Source organism: Callospermophilus lateralis, chromosome 13 (assembly GCF_048772815.1).
Source record: "Callospermophilus lateralis isolate mCalLat2 chromosome 13, mCalLat2.hap1, whole genome shotgun sequence".
In the NCBI taxonomy this organism is placed as follows: Eukaryota; Metazoa; Chordata; class Mammalia; order Rodentia; family Sciuridae; genus Callospermophilus; species Callospermophilus lateralis.
The window spans coordinates 102,610,962-102,625,608 of NC_135317.1; the positions used below are offsets into that span (position 1 = coordinate 102,610,962).

Genomic DNA, 14,647 nt, shown 5'->3' on the forward strand with positions numbered 1-14,647 from the left:
TAATAAAATCATATTTATAAAGATACCAAAGGGAATTTCACTTTTCTGTATATGTAGAAGAAAGGAAGTTTTATAGAGTAGAGGTGGGAGGAGAGGGAGGAAAAAGGGTAGAGAATGTAGCTCAAAATCAAATTCCTTATATGCAACGATTTTGTCAAAATGAACCCAATTACTATGTATAATTATGACACATAGTAATAATATATATATTAAAAATATATTTTTAAAAAGAAACAAAAAAAGTTATATGAACTACTTACTCTGTGCTTCCTGATGCTAGAGAAGCTTCAGGAATCCTACCAACACCACCATTCATTTGTAAATCATTTTCATAAGCACTAAAATTCGCCTAAATCTAAGATTTTTATATTTTTTTTTTAAAGAGAGAGAGAGAGAGAGAATTTCAATATTTATTTTTCAGTTCTTAGCGGACACAACATCTCTGTTTGTATGTGGTGCTGAGGATCGAACCCGAGCCGCACGCACGCCAGGCAAGCACGCTACCGCTTGAGCCACATCCCCAGCCGCAAGATTTTTATATTTATAAGACTATTGTTAACTCCATTCTATAAGTTGGCAGAGTAAAGTTCAGAGAAGTTAAACAATTCACCCAAATTCATACCGCTGTTAAACAGGTTCCATAACTCAAGAAGCAATGTAATCTGTACAGCATTCCTCTGCCAACAATGCATACTCACACTTAATAATGTTTTCATCATATCTTCCCAAAATCTGAAGATATGCTATGGAGTTACACAAGGGTAAAGAACGTAACTGTATTAAACATAACACTTTTTAAAACTTCACAATAGTGATAGCTTGTCAGTCAACCCTTAATCTAATTCTTGTTGTTTTCCTGAAGTTCACTTTCCCAGCAGCATGGTCTTCTTTTCCATGAACAAGCTTTGTTTCTAGTCCTATTCCAATACATGCAAGGGAAGTAGTAAATACATATGTCCTGTGAGTGCTTGAGGATCCTTTCTGGCATCCAACTTTATCTTGGACATATACCACAATTAAAGTTTATAAGTTTTGATGATAACTTTCAAAGATATCATTGTATCATTGAACAAAATATAATCTAGTATAACAGAAATAATTATACTCTAGTATTCAAAACTTAAATGATTACTATACAATGCTACAATCTCTTGTCCATAAACTCCTATAATACTGTCTACATAAATTTAATGAAATTAATCACACAATTCACGGTATTATACAGTATTATTGCTTTTAATAAAAGAGTTAATTCTTTTCCAGATGTAAAATTTGGTCTCCTCAACTAAGGTTAATGAGGACAGATCTGACTCCTACTTTCTTGCAAACTTTGCTCAAGCTTGCATTTCCCATGGGTATATTATGGTGTTTTGTTGTTTTTTAACTATTATAAGGTTGCTTAAGTTACAAAGCTATTATACATTCATCGTAATAAGTTAACAAATACCAAAGCACTGTACGTTTGAAAAATAATAATTTCTCTATGTCCCTCAATCCCTTTTGGAACCAATGCTTACAGTTTAAAATTATCCTCTCTTCTTTCTTTTGGCTCTTTTTAAAAAAAATTTAAAATTTTATATTATTTTGTTTCCCAAGCACATCCAAGTAAAATGGATAAAATTTTATATTTTCTTAGCATAATATTCCTGTATCAAACTTTACCACAAAAAGAGCCTTAGAGGTTTGAATTTCCCTTAAATGGCAATACTTATTAACCTTAGCTTGATGATCTTTTAATGTACTACTCTTCCTGGCTTATGAATTTAAAAATTCCTGCCACCAACCAGCAGTGTGACCTTAAAGAAAGCACCTAGTCCTTAGGCTTCTGCTTCCTCTTCTAGAAAATGGGAGAGGCACTAAAATTTACTTCTTCTAGCACTAAAATCACATATTTTTTCTATCAAACTGTATTAGTAATTTCCAAAACTATACTTCATCAGAGCATACAAGGCTTCTGTGGAGACCCGCAAGATCTATTAGGAATAATGTGTAGGGAATTAGATAGACGGATATTATGAGAAACATAAACCCCTAATGTGAAGATTAAGCAGTTCATTGGGGAATTCAAAGCATTCAACCTTCTTTTATAAACTTACTTGGTAAGGTAGAAAGCAAACTCATATCCCACCTATTTTTTCAAGACTTTCACAGTCTAGTAGGGAAGGAAAATAAGTAAACAGGCAATTACAATTTCATATAGCAAGTTCTATGGTGCCTGTAAGTACAGAATGTTAACAAAGAAGAATGGACCCACACTAGACATTATTTATTATACAGTAAATAGCTGACCTGACTCAAAAATTGAAATCAAACCTCCTGAAAATGAGATTATATCAATAAATATATTAATTATAGAAGCTCCTATTTATCAAATGTTTTAACTTTAAGCCAAACATTACTTCATTATTGTATTTATGGCTTATTTTAAATATTTATTTTTTAGTTGTAGTTGGACACAAAGGTATTGTTCTTTTATTTTTTTATGTATTTTTATGTGGTGCTGAGGATGGAACCAAGTGCCTCACACAAATTGTCATATTCCTTTCTGATTTTGGATCAGCTTCCATTTAGTCTTTGCATTTTCGATGTTGTAAAATATCCAAAAGTTGTTCTAATGTAAAGATTTTGCCAAAGTCACCTCTGAGACATTCTTTCCCCCCACCTTCAACAGAACCACTATCCATACTCACGTTGATAGGTTCATCTTCCCTAAGCTCCTCTGCTGCTTATCTAGAGTCCCTTGAATAGCAGCAGTGTCAACATTCCCACAGAGAATCAGTCTGCATGTGTCCTATTCAAATCCTGAAAATATATTTCTACAGTGTACTACAGATGTTGCCACACTACACACATACTGTTCTTTGTTGCTTCTTGACATGATGTCTGAATATTTTCAGTTGTATTCTTTATGTCATATTGCTTTCAAAATTTAGCTGAAGAGATGCTTGAACTCCAGTATCCTAGTAATACCATTCCCTTTCAATGTGGTAACTAGATTTACTTGGCTTCAATGCTAGCAAAACTTATTGTAATTTTTTAATAGTCTTCAACCAAAAGAAGTTGAGTTACTCCAATTCAACCATGAGCAGCTTCCTATTCCAAGTGAAATTTAAACTAAAAGACATTGGAGTGACTTTATCATGTGTTTTGAATTCAGCAGACTTCTTCAGTATGGTTCACATCCCAGCTTCATGGACACCTAGGTCTCAGCTTGTCTTCATATTTACTATCACCATTTTCATATCTTCTATTACTTTTCACTTCTTTGCTACATTTTTATCTCGGGTGCCAAGTTTTCTCTTTCAGTTTTCCATTTTTTGTGAAATGTCACATGGAGTTATCACTAAGAGACAAGGAAGCAATGCAACATGCTTTGCAGCCTGTAAGTTAACTGAATAACAGAACACACTGAGACCTATCACTTTGAAAAAAGTGACACAGTGACTGATCATGTATTTACATTATGACTTATGAAAAGAAGAAGTAACAGTAAAGTTTGTATTTCATGTAATCACAGTTAATACACCACAATAACACAAACTTGAATTTTGCAGACAAGTGGATACAGTTATTTAACTAAACCATGACAACAGATATTCATACATATCATAACTGGGCCAAACAAGGACTGCCTATTATCCACATAGTTTCTGAATAAATCTAGCCAACATCTGCCTTCTCCCAGCAGCAGTCTACTTTGATTCTGTAGGCTATTTATTCTCGATTATTACATGCAGAGCACCAATCATCAAGGTAAAAATCATGGTTAAGGTGGTGGTAAGAGCACTACTAACAGTATAATAGCATTTTATTAAGCATTATTCCACATCAGGGCCTATTGCAAATACTTCACAGTCATTAACTGATTCTAACCTTACAACAATCAACAGTCTTAAACTCAGAAGCACTTTACCACTGGGCCATATCCCCAGTCCTTTTTATTTTTTCATTATGAAACAGGGTCTCAACTAAGTTGCTTAGGGTCTTGCTAAGTTTCTGAGGCTAGCCTTAAAACTGTGATCCTCCTGCATGAGCTTCCGGAGTCACTAGAATTACAGGTAGTGTCACAGGCCCCACACTATACCTGACTCCATTCTTCCAACAATCTTAACAGGTATTATTCACAATTTAGAAATTGGAAACTGAAGTCCAGAGAAGTGAAATAACTTCAAGAAGGTCACTGCAGAGGCAGGGTTCAAACCCATAACAGAGGACTCCATAGTTGTTGATCTTAATAATTTTACTCTACTAGCTTTGGTGCCAACAATAATGGAAAGAAGAAGTCTCTCCATTAGAATTTATATTTATCAGCAAAAGATATATACAAACAAGTTAATTCTTTCATCTTCATTCAGCAGATAGGAAATTCTACTTCTTCCCTCTTAGCTTTGTCTTGCTATAACAAGGTTTGATTTAATAAAATATGAGATAACCAACTTATTAAAAGATTTCTTGTGGCTCACAGTTTCAGAAATTTCAGTTTATGGTTACTTGGCCCTGTTAAATTGGGCTTGTGGCAACACAATATATCACGGCAAGAGAACATAAGTGGAGGAGGTCTGTTCATTTCATGGTAGCCATAAAGCAAAGAGAGAAAGGAGTCAGGGTCCCAAGAACCCTTTCAAGGGCATGCCCCTGGTGATCTAATTTCCTCCCACTAGGTCCTACCACCACTTGTATCAAAGGCTGGTGACCAAACCTTTAAAACATGGGCCTTTGGAAGACATTTATCCAAACCACAACATTCCCCCAAAATTTCCTAGAATTCTAGCACAAATTACTAGGGAAAATACAACTTCAAATAGATGCTTAGTATTGCCTTAAATCTGCTACCCATGTAGAGAACTTAGTCTCTATAGAAAGCTATTTAAAAAAAGAGAGAAAATAAGAAATCACTCTAATCTAATCATAAGATGAAAAACAGAAACCACTCTAACACCTAGAGACTAAATAATACACTTCTGAATAATGAATGGATAGCAAAAACAAAACAGAGGAGAAATTTTTTTAAATCTTACAAAGAAATGAAAATAGAAATACAACATAACAAAATCTATAGCACAGTATGAAAGCAGCTCAGAGACAAAAGTTCATAGCATTGAGCTCATATATTAAGAGAACAGAAAGAGACCAAATAAACAACCTAACATTACATCTCAAAACCCTAGAAAAAGAAGAACAAACCAAGACCAAAGCAGAAGACAACAGGAAATAATTAAAATCACAACTTAAATCAGTAAAACAGAAAACAATATAAAGGATCAATAAAACAAAGAGTTGGTTTTCTGAAAAAATAAACAAGATGGATAAATCCCCAGCTAAATTAACCAAAATAAAGACAGAAAGAAGACTCAAGTAAATAAAATGAGAGCTGAAAAAGGAAATATCACCACAGTCTCCACTGAAATTCAGATGATTATCAGAAACTATTTTGAAAATTTATAGTCAAAGAAAGAAGCTTGAAGATGTTGACAAATTCCTAGAGACGTATGATCTACTTAAATTGGATGAGGATATAGAAAACCTAAATAGATTAACATCAAGTAATGAAATGGAAGCAGCTATCAAAAGCCTTCCAATAAAGAAAAGCCTAAGATCAAACATTCATCACAGAAATAGAGAAAAAAATCTTAAACTTCACACAGAACCATAAATAATTCCCAATTTCCTCACTCTTGAGAGCAAACAGACAAAGCAGAAGGCATTACATTACATGACTTGAAAAAATACTACAAAGCTGTATTAACCCAAACAGCATGGTATTGGCATAAAAACAGAGAAACAAATGACAAAGAACAGAACATTCAGAACTCACACATCTACTACCAACTGACTTTCAATGAAGGTAATAAGAAAACACACTGAGAAAAGATGCCCCTTTAATAAATGGTGCTGGGACAACCAGATATCTACATCCAGAGTCATGAAATTAAACCTTATCTCTCACTATATACAAAAATCAACTCTAAATGGATTGAAGAATTAAATGTAAGACATAAAACTTCTAGGAGAAAACACATCATTTGAACATTGAATTAGGCAAGGGTGTTTTAAATAGGACCCCAAGAACACAAAGAAGAAGCATAAAAATAGACAAAGGAGATTATATCAAACTAAAAAGCTTCTGACCCTGTAAGGGAACAATCAACAAAGCAAAGCAAGACAACCTTCAGAGTGGGAAAAATGAAGGATATGAAGGGTTCATATATAGAATATGTAAGGAGTCAAATCAACTGAGGGGGGAATAAAACCTAAATAATCCAATTAACAAATGGACAAAGAACCAAAATAGTTCTCAAAAGAGGACCTACAAACAGACCTATAGAAAAATGTTCAATGTCATTATTTATCAAGGAAATCCAAATCAAAACCACAATGAGGCATTACCTCACTCCACTTAAAAGAGACCATCATCAATGTCAGTTTGGATGTGAGATGTCCCCCATAAGCGCATGTGTGAAACAGTGCAGGAAGGTTTAGAGGAGAAATGATTAGGTTATGAGAGCCTTAACGTAATCAGTGAATTAATCCCCTACTGGGAAGGCAGGTAGAGTATGGCTGGAGGAGGTAGGTCCCTGGGGGCATGCATTTGAGGTATATATTTTGTATTTGGCTAGTGGAGTATCTGTCTCTGCTCTCTGATCATCATGTGAGCTGCTTGCCTTCACCACACTCTTCCACCATAATGTTCTGCTTTATTTGTGCCCAGAGGAATGGAACAGGTTGCCCATGGACTGAGACCTCTGAAAACATGAGCCTTCAAATGAACTTTCCTCCTCTAAAATCACTCATCAGGTCTTTTAGTAACAGAAACTAAAAGGCTAACTAAAACAATCAGAAAGACAAAAGACACCAAGTCCTGATGAGGGCATGGAGAATAGGGCATCCTGTACACGGATGGTGAGTGTATAGCATAGTAAGCCAGTATAGGAAAGAGTGTGGCAATTTCTCACAAAATTGAAAAATGGAACTACCACATGACTTACCAGTCCCAACACTGGATATATACCCAAGGGAAATGCAATCATTATTCTGAAGAGATGTCTGCACTATCCTATTTTAGCACTATTCACATATACAACAGTCACAATAGATAATCAATTTAAGTGTTCATCAATAAATGAATGCATACCATTCAGCCATAAAAAAGAATAAAATTCCATCTTTATTTTACATTCAGATACTTCACTGCCAATCCTTAAAAGTACAATTGAGTTTTTATCAATTGATCTTCTGTTACTTAACTAGTTTATTAATTCTAATAGATTTTAAATTAATTCCTCCAAGGTTTTACATATGACATAACATCTACATAATAGACAATTCCACTTATTCACGGACAAAAAAAATAGAGAAATGTTTTAAATAAAAATAATTAAACAAATAAATGTCAGAGCCAGAAACTAAAAATCTTCAAAAAAACAATGGTAATCCCAAGGATTCACAGATAGCTGAAACAAGTGAATTTAGCAGACAGTAAAATCTGAAAGCTTGAACTTCACAGCTAAGATTTTAGAAGAAAAGAGAAATAACAGTGTAAAAGAAGCAAGAATAAGCAGGAATACTTACATCTCCAGGCCAGAATTACAAGAAGTGAAAGAAAACAGCCATCATTTGAAACCATTATAAGGGGAACATTAGACTCAGGTGAGAAAACAGGTTGCAGGAATGTGAGACTACATTCAGAAAGTTGAGGATAAAAGGAATTATGCTGATGATAAACTACAAGCTCCAGGGTTTGGAATGGAATGGTTTAAGAAGCTGGACAGGAGCAGGAGATCAAAGTCAAATGGGGGGACATACAGAATAATGTGGGAATGAGCATCCGAGTATTGACAGAAAACCTGGGAGTCTTGGAATGCTTACAAAGCCAGAAGAAAAAGACAAAACAGAATAGTTACTTCAGGGAAATTGAATATTGGGAGTAGGAAGAAGAATCTTGGAAGAAGTGTGCATAATTCTCAAGTACACTGCTCTACTCCAGTTTGGGCCAACTAAGGAAGGAGCAGTATTACCAGATGAATGTGAAGCTCTAGGCATCCTCTTACCATTACTGAAGATAAGTGGTGAGGAAGAGGATCAATGAGGAAAGGAAGCAGAATATGTTTAAATGTGGATAAGGTTTACTCAAAGTGCATCAGGAAAAGATGGCCTTCTAGATGCCCAAAGATACACTCAGTTGATTGTGTCTGCAGAATTGTAAATCCAACTGTATATTTATTATGCATTAATTCAAAATCTCATCTCACAAATAACACTACTCCTCTGAAGAAAAGGTCCAACAGAGCTACGCAATACCTCATAAATAGACCTTCAATTAGATAAATATTTCCTGAAGTCAATAAAAGCAATACCTAGGGATAAACACATTCCAAGGAGGGAAATAGTAATTTTAAATGTGAATTCCGGAATGAAAATGAGTCATGACAGATGCCACTGTGATGTGACTGGCTAACAGGACTCACATGACTGGCTAACAGGACTCACATGACTCAACATATAGTTGCAATTACACATATGATTTATTACAGTGAAATGATACAACGCAAAATAGGAAAGGAAAAAGGCACAAGGAATGAAATCAGGAGGAAAGCAGGCACAGGCTTCCACGACTTTCTCCTAGTGGAGTCACAGAGGACATTCAAAGAGGCACTCCTACAGCAACAAGTGATTACTATACACCTGCCAAATACTGTCTGCCATGGAAGCTCACTGAGACTCAATACCCCAGGGTTTTACTGGAAGCTCTTCACACAGACACTTTCTCCCTAGTGCCTACCAAAAACTCAAGACTCCCAGAAGGAAAGCAGGTGTTCATCAAAAGCCACATTGAGTATGCAAACAATTTAAGCACAGTGAGTCACTTTTTTCAATCTGGGAATGATAGAAATTCTCGAAAAAAATCAATGTTTCCAGATGCCATTCAAAGGCCAACCTTATAAGCAAGCCTTAGGAATAGCCATTTCTGGCCTCCTATGTTCATTCTTTTCTGCACAGTCTTATTTTGGCATCTATATTTTAAATGCAGAAAAATTTTAATATAAAACAGTACTGTGTCTGTGTAAAAAAAAAAAAAAAACCATAGGTGCCTCGAAGCTCAAGTCCATTTAAAATAATTTAATCAAGATATGTTTTGATCACTTACCAAAGAATTACCAATTTCTTACAGAACAGTAGAATAATGCAATAATTCACCTAAATGTATAAGCTTAAAGGAAACATGAGACTAACAATTAGAAAAGTTATGAGAATAAAAGGATGAGCAAATTTATTATAATACATTGAAATTTTTAAAGATCAAATCAATATTTAAAGCATAAATACAATCTGATATTTGTTTAACATTTGTTAATTCACTGCCTAAATAAAATAAGTTAAAAATAACATTTTAGGTCTTCCTTTATCTTCTTTTCAATGTTCCAAAGATCTTTTTTAAAAACTATGCTGCAATTACAAATGAAGACAAAATATTAATAACTAAGCAATGTTAATAAAATAATTATATCCTATTACAGGCCATTAGTACAATCTCCTAGGTCCATCTCTCCCTCTTCAAAAGTCATACAAGAGTAAAATGGAAAGGCTTTAAGAAAAATAGTAAAAAGCTCTGATTCAATTCTTGTGTTGCTTCTTATTGACTGGCTATATTTCTTAGCAAGGCAAAATAATATGCTTCAGCTACCCAACCAAAATTTAAAAAAAGGGGCTGGGGTTGTGGCTCAGCAGTGGAGCGCTCGCCTAACATGTGTGGGGCCCTGGGTTCGATCCTCAGAACCACAAAAAAAGTAAATAAAAAGAGGGTGTTGTGTCCAACTATAACTTAAAAATAAAATGCTAAAAACAAAAACATTTTAAAAAAGGAAAAGTACTTTGCAGGGTTTCTAGCTTTAGTTAAGAAAATATGCATGAAATACCTGAAAAGAAATAAACATATGGTAAAAAAATCATTAAACGGTAGGTATTATCCTTGCCATTAATTATGACAGTTAATGGCTTCAAAGCTTCTTTATTTTGCTTTTCCCAGAAAAGTATCAGAAACTTTATCTGTGGCTAATATCATTAGATCCTAATTTAGATACCTTCTGGTGGGGGCCAATCAGGTGAAAAAACACAGTAATTTGAACAGGGAAAATTAACTATAAAGAACTATTAACTATATGTAATAGGAGGATAACTGTAAAGGAAAGGATAGCATCAAGGAAGAGCAAACTTGGAAAGGTGAATCCTTTCCCTAAAGCTGCTATTCAGATCTCCCAAGAGAATGTATGACTGCAGCCCCATGAATAGCGAAGAAATCAGGCAGACAGATTGGCAGGCAGGCTAGCAAAGGAGGGTTCCCTGAGCCAGCTCACTGGCATGTTAGGCCTGGGGCACACAGAATCTGTGTCAGTAAGGCTGAAGAAGGACTTAACTGAGTCAGAACCAAAGCTATAAGCTCACGGGCAAATGCTGTACAAACCTGGGGGTAAAGCATCCCTAGATGTCCTCAGACCTTTAGACAAAACCAAGAAATAATAATCAGCACATCAGAACCAAGAAGAGAAATCCCTTCTTCCTGCAGTGTTTCTTCAGCATCCTCTACTGTCACAACTGATACTGTACGTGCTGTAAAGAACACTTAAGGCTCCATTAGTGATGACCAGGTTAAGAAGGTAGATTTGGAGCCAAGAGGTAATAAACTGACACTGGAATACACAAGACAGTTAAAATAGCCCATCTCTTCTAATACTTAGCAGCCAGGTTACAAATCCAAATCTCTTAAACCAATAAGTTAAGAAATTATTATTACAGTATGTAAGTATATTATGACTTACAAAACAGAGCTCCCATAGAGGTCTATAAATTGTAGCAATGTCAATTTCCTAGTTGTGATAACATACTGTTGTGATGTGAGATGTTATCCTTGGGGAAAGTTGGGGGAAGTGTACATAGAGCTATTTTGTACTATTATTATAATTTTCTCTAAATCTATGATATATATATATTAATATGTATATAATACATAATTTCAAACTAAAAAGTTTTTCAAAATCAGCTCTAAGATATCAAAAATCAATCAACTTATAAAAACACATTACAGAAAATATTTTAATTGCTAATATAAAAGGTATATTTCTTAAAATATGATGTTAAAATAAATAATAGTATTACATATATTCATACTTCATACTAAACCTCCCTCTACTGAATGCCAGAAAGCCAGCAACGGAATATGCTGAAAATTCTGCCCTAATCACAAGTTTTAGTCCAAAGATCGAGAGACAGATAGAAGTTTCCAGATACCCACTCTGCAAAGCACTTAATAATGCCAATTTCTTTCAACTGTCACTTGAAATCATCATGAGAGAACACTGAAAATATTTTTGTGTAAGTAATAATGTGTTTTCCTAAGGAAAAAGAAGATTATCTTTCTACTGTCTTGAGAAAAAAACAGAGGACAAATGAATAAGCTCATGGAACAACTCAGAGAGAGTATAGGTCACCCGCTTAATTTTTTCTCATTTTCAGAAAAGGAATTAAGAAAAATATTAGAACATCTAAACATTGGATTTTGCTAAAAAAGAGTTCATAAATTTATTTACATAAGAGATTAAAACATGTAAATTAGACTAACACCTGGGCAACTTCAAGACAGTAGCTTGAGCTTCTTCTTAAATAATAAAACTATAACAATTTCTTACGGTGAAAGTAAAAACAAGCACTAAGCAAATTTGGCCAAAAACCTTCAGAAAAGTCTTAATACTGTATTAGTTTAGTCAAATCAACTGTTGGTTCAATGAAAAGAAAAGATCCCCCGGTAATTTGTTTCTGTTATCTTTGCCCAGGAAATCTTTTACCCAAGAAAAAATCTAAGATAAGGCAAGGTACCTGATAAGTGATAAGTATGATAAATGCTACTTATTTCTTCAATTTGTTACATGGTTTTGGCTGTAAGCCACAAGCCTAAATTAAGATCTGAAGCTGGAACATCTCAGGATTACTCTGCAAATGGTTAAAGTGCATAGGTCTTAACTCCATTGCTCCATATGGTCTGATATATGACTGCTTTCTAGTAATGATGTGTTGTATTTTTCTAATGTATATATAATGAATTTTAACCACTCCCAAATTAAAAGTGATAAAAGTGACTCATTGAAATTCTTCTTCTCTATCAGTGTTGGCTGTTACTCAATACAAACTGAGTTGTGTGTTTTAAAACAATCTAATCATTGTACTCAACTTTTTTTATTACTACTTCATTCTAGTAAGCACAGCAACCATGAGGGGCAAAACCCTGGGAACAGAATGATGTGCCATAGAGTGAAACCCTGAAACCAAAATCTCTCCTCAATTTTCCTCCCACAAGGCTTAAAATTAGCACCATTAGAACATCTCCCCCTGTTAGGGAATTTAAAGAGGTTCAGTTGCTAAAATAAAAATTAATATGTGGTGGGAAAAAATCAAATAGTCAGAACACTAACATTGGCCAAAACTGAAAAATTTCCCCTTCTCCTTTCTCACTTTTTGGGTATCAAGCAGAACTAAAAATTTATTCTAGGCATCCAAATGGGTGCTAGGTAATAGTGCTAGTAATAATGTATTTGAAATACAAATTAAGGCTTTTTTAATCTGTATCAACACAGCAGAGTGGAAGGAAACCTTCTGCAATATTTCTACATGTGGTGGTACTAAAACACAGGGCAGGTCAGCTGTGCAAGGACAGAATGTTCAGTGTTTCTGCTGTGGCAACACCAGAACCTGACCTGAGCAGCCCTGTGTACACTTCAGTGTTTCAGCTGGAGTTCCTCCATGATTCAGCGCAGAACTTCCTCACCTCACACATCTCAGACTGTAGTCTTACATTCTCCTCTCAGTGGTTGATGCTAGTTTTCTCTTCTACAAACCAGTCAGCTTTTCTCCCAGGACATGGTGGATTTGAAATCCCTGGCAATCACCTAGATGCCCCAACACCTATGATCACTTTCAAATTGTGCTGAAAATTACCACAGATTACTAATTTGTTTATCTTGTAACTGATTTATTTTAAATCTAGCATATAATCAAGATTTAACTGGATTCAGTCTTTAAGAATACATATACCTAGAAATCAGATGGCTTTGGTTAAATCCTGGATCAGTTTCTGACCAAATGACCAAAGTTACTTAACCTCATTAAGCCTCTGTTTCATCATCTACAAAATTAGATTAATGATAATAACATCCTCCTCACATGTTGAGAGAACTGAATTGTTAAACAGCCACTTACAAAGTCATCAATAAATATTTGTCATTATTATTACTGTTCTCTATTTTACATCCCATTCTTTTTTTAATATTTATTTTTTAGGTGTAGATGGACACAATACAATGCCTTTATTTTTATGTTGTGCTGAGGATCAAACCTGGGTCTTGCCCAAGCTAGGTGAGCACTCTACCGATAAGCCACAATCCCAGCCCCAAAATCCCATTCTTAAAGCTTTAAAAGTGATGTCCAGCACAGATAACTGAGGAAAGAATACAATTTGTCAAAAGAAGAGATCAGTTTTTCAAGTCTCCTCTAAAAAACATAGGGACTTTTATTAGGTTCAATGTTCATTCAATAACTCATTCCATATTACAACAAATTTCACCAATGCTCTAATATAAAATTATATATACTTTTTATTCATTTATCCAAGGTTTAAAAACAGAGGAAGTAGAGAATAAAAGTATGTATTCTAGTACTAGATGGACTCAATTCAAAATTAAGTGTATGACTTCAGACAAGTTATTTAACTTCTGTAACTCAAGGTTTTCTCAAATGTAAAATGAAAATAATACCTCATAGGTAGTACCTAGAAAGTACCCAGCACAGAGAAAGTGCTACATAATAATTAAATAACTAATTATAATGTTCTTTGTTCCAAGCACAGTCCTAGATACTCAAGATTCTGGGATTAACAATATACTTGGCTATAAAGGTGTTGAGACAAACAATTGCAGTATAATTTGTATTAATAATTTGTCAAATATCAATATACAAGATACCCTTGAACATATTTAAAAAAAAATACTGATTATTAGAATTCCATGTAGGTGATAGGTACAGTGGGATTTTATATGATTCCTTCTACTTTTGTATATGTTGGAAATTTTATATAATGAAAAGTTTCTTAAAATGGTTTTATTTTCTCCTTCAGTGATAGGCACAAATAATGTAATTTGAAGAATTTTCTTTCACATAATGTCTTTACACTTCAAATTAATTTTGTCAGCAGCAGTGTTAAAGATGCATATATATTAAGAACTGTCTTGGGCTGGGGTTGTGGCTCAGTGGTAGAGCGCTCAGCTAACATGCACAAGGCATTGGGTTCGAGCCTCAGCACCTCATAAATGTAAACTGGGGTTATTGTGTCCACCTAAAACCGAAAAATAAATATTAAAAATAATTTTAAAAAAAGAACTATCTTGATAAGAGTGCCACCTACTGGGTTACTTAAACCACCATTTACAGTTTGTGATTTAAACACAATTAATATCACATTTAACACAATAAAAAGCAAAGGTTTCATTTTCCAAAATCTGAGTATTTACAAAATCTCCCATATCACAGGTAATTCTGTTATAACAAACAAAGTATTATTAGGACAAGACTCACTAGCCTAAAGCAATGTGAGTCAATTCTAATT

The 14,647-nt window shown here is 34.3% G+C and overlaps 1 protein-coding gene across 4 annotated transcripts in view; it reads right to left on the reverse strand.

Annotated features, from left to right (window-relative positions):
• Rabgap1l (RAB GTPase activating protein 1 like) overlaps positions 1-14,647 on the reverse strand; it is a 612,968-nt gene that overhangs the window by 513,576 nt on the left and 84,745 nt on the right. The gene's annotated exons all lie outside the window — the stretch shown is intronic.